Source organism: Physeter macrocephalus, chromosome 14, assembly GCF_002837175.3.
Source record: "Physeter macrocephalus isolate SW-GA chromosome 14, ASM283717v5, whole genome shotgun sequence".
NCBI lineage: Eukaryota > Metazoa > Chordata > Mammalia > Artiodactyla > Physeteridae > Physeter > Physeter macrocephalus.
In genome coordinates this window covers 108,841,601-108,844,699 of record NC_041227.1, presented here as the reverse complement: position 1 = coordinate 108,844,699, position 3,099 = coordinate 108,841,601, and positions in this window count along the sequence as shown.

Below are 3,099 nucleotides of genomic sequence, written 5' to 3'. Positions count from 1 at the left end.
TAGGATTCTTACCTTAATCTACTGGGATAATATAGTATTCAAAAATATATTGAACAGTATAATATAAATGTACTTTTGGAAAAAAATCCAATTCTTTTTTAAACACAAAGTTTAGAAAGTAAAACACTGCAGAAATTTCACTTCAGAGATATGATTTTAAAAGGCTGAGGAACTTCGTGCTTATCGTGTCTTTGTACCCCTCTCCCATCCTATTCTTTTTATAACTGCATATGTCTTAGAATAAAACAAAAACCAACCTGAAATTCAGATTCATGACTGGTCAGGAAAACACTAGCCAAACCCTGATTTCTTTTTCAATTTCTAGTCCCACACTCTTGCCAACATGCGCCACATCAAGCTCAGCACCATTTCCAATTCATTTTCTTCCCTCTCCTGCTTGCCCACGGCAGCCTTTTTGCCATTTTATCCTCCTGGCAAAACCCCTGGTTCTCTACACTCTACCCAATTAGTGGGAATTCCAGATACTCTCCATCATTAATGTTTTGGCTAGGGATTCAGATTAAATTTCAGAGACGCTTTACACAACAGATAAGTGGCAAGCATCAGAGTAACATTTTCACATGTAGCATCTATTCTGTCACCAGGAGATATTAATATCACCATCAAACAGTTAGGCAAATTATAGCTCTGTTATGTCACATACCACTCAAGATTTGATGTAATTAATGTCTTTTTGTTCCAAACGACAGAAATACACAAGTTGAAGTTAAAACGAGGGTCACTATAGCAAGATTATGAGGAAAGTCATAGAATACTTTGCAAGAAATACAACAAAGCATCATCCTAATAAGACAGCCTTTATTCATTTCTCTCTTTCATTTTTTCTTCCTGTCTCCTGCTCCCCACTTATCTTCTACCTTACTCTCTCTCTCAATATTTGTCTCATACCTTTTCTTCTCTCTGCTTATTTGCTATATTCATTTCTCTGTACACTGGCTTTCTCTGCAACAATATTAGTTTCTGTACTTTTCAGCCTCAGCTTGTCCTTAACTCTGTTTCATCATAACAATGATTCTGTCCCTAAACCTAACACCTGAAGACCTAATATTCTAAATTTACATTTTAGAAATAAAATCTGATAGCCTCAATCCCAACTTCATTCCTGAGCTGAGAACCTGCAGTCAGTGGGTTGGTTGTTGGCACAGAATAGAAGTCTGTCCATCTAGGCCCATCATGTCACTGTAGACTGCTGGCAGAGTACTATTTTAAAGAAAGGAATGTGGAGGGAATGTAGTCATAACTACAGTGGCAGAATCTGGTCAACTGTCTTCTGATTTCAGCCCTGGGCTCTTCGCACTACACCAGCCTGACGAACTGACTGTGTTTTGGTCATTTTTGCATTCCTGCAACACTCTATAAAAATGAATGCCTAGAAATTGCAGATGCTGATACAATGTTGGTTCATGTGGTGACCTTGTAGTGAAATAGACTAACATTGGCAGGTCATGGACATACCTTAAGCTTTTCATCCAAAAGTCAACTTTCAGTTGAGTGTCATCTAAAACTTGTATAAGCAAAGCACCTAGATAGACAGAAGGGAAAAGGGAGAGAGAGGAGGAAGATTTTAATGATACCTGATCAAGTTCCAATGAATGCAATCTGATTTTGGAATAAAGATAACTGAGGAATGAAAACCCATTCTGCCATAGAGTTATTTGTCATTCTTGTGCAGTTGCCAAATAAATCAGTAAAAATAGATAAATAAAAAAAAAATGTACCAGGACAATGGAGAGTTGAGAGAGATATAGAAACGAGACTTTTCCTCTGTCCTTTCTACAGGGCTTTATCAGATTAAATACACTTTCTTCCCTTAAATTTTCTTTTGCAGTGTTTGCTTATTGTAATTCAGGGACTAGAAAAGCAAACTTTTAAAGATTTAATTTTTATCTCTTTTTTTTTCCCCCTTGCAACTCAGGTATTTTTCCTTCCCCTTTCCCACTCCTTCACAGTTTGAAGAGTTCTCAAAGAAATTCAGCCAGTTTGCCAGTCTGGTCTGCACTGTAATTTTGGTTGGGAAATACTGCAGTGTTGTATGTGCCATCTAATTTATTTTCTCCTTTGCACCATTCCCTCTTCTATTTACTTAACACTTTGAAAGTTTACAATCCAGTAAGAGGTCATATAACTTTATTACACCTCTCTGATTTGTTTTTTTTTTTTTCCTTTTAAAAATGTTATTTTAAGCTTTTCTTTCAGTTTCCTTCGATTTTTGGAATAGTTCCTCAGGGCTCCCATTATTTGGATCTCCCACTGACTTAAACTTCTCTAGAGCAGAGTGCTTGTAATTTCTTTGGCTTAAGCTGGCATATTAATCACTTGCCTAGCCTTAAAGAATTCAGGGTAGAACTTCTTTCAGTGGAACTGTTGCTTGAGTTGCTGCCACAGCAGCAAAGAAACTGAATCTGGTCCCCTCTGTTGAAAGCAATTTGCTGCCTGCCAGCAGCTCAGCTTTGTGGTCACAGAAGAGCAAACTCTGTGGGAACTGGGGGATGTCAGTGGTAAGAACAGAAGCAATGTGGACTACATCTAACTCTAGGCTGTGTCCAGGAAGGGAAATGGCAGAGTGCACATCAGCTTCCCAGTGCTATGTCTTCTTCTGGCCAACTCTAATCATAAGTCTTCTGTATATCACCTGGGACACATGAAGAGTAATTGTTTCCCACATGATTTTCTTAGATTTTTTAATGGAGTTTAAATTTTATACCATTGTTTACTGACCTCCTGTACATTCTTTCCTTTCTTCTTTCTTGTGTATAGGTATGAACTTGGGGCCCTCATTCATACTAACTGCATTTTTCCTTAGTGATAGTAGACCAGAGCCTTTTCCATTTTTTAGGGATGGGCTTACTTTAGGTAAGAATATTTAGATAAAATCTTCCCAGAAATTTCTTCTGGATGCTTCAAACTACTTTGAGTGTACCTCTTTTGTAAGCTTTGCTAATTTCAGCTTTGAAAAGATCGTTCCTGTTAGGTTCATTATTAACTTCCCACAGTTCCTAGAACAATAACTTGCATATTTTATGTATTTGACTAGTAATTATTAAACACATCAATATAGATCCATATGTAGAGTGACCA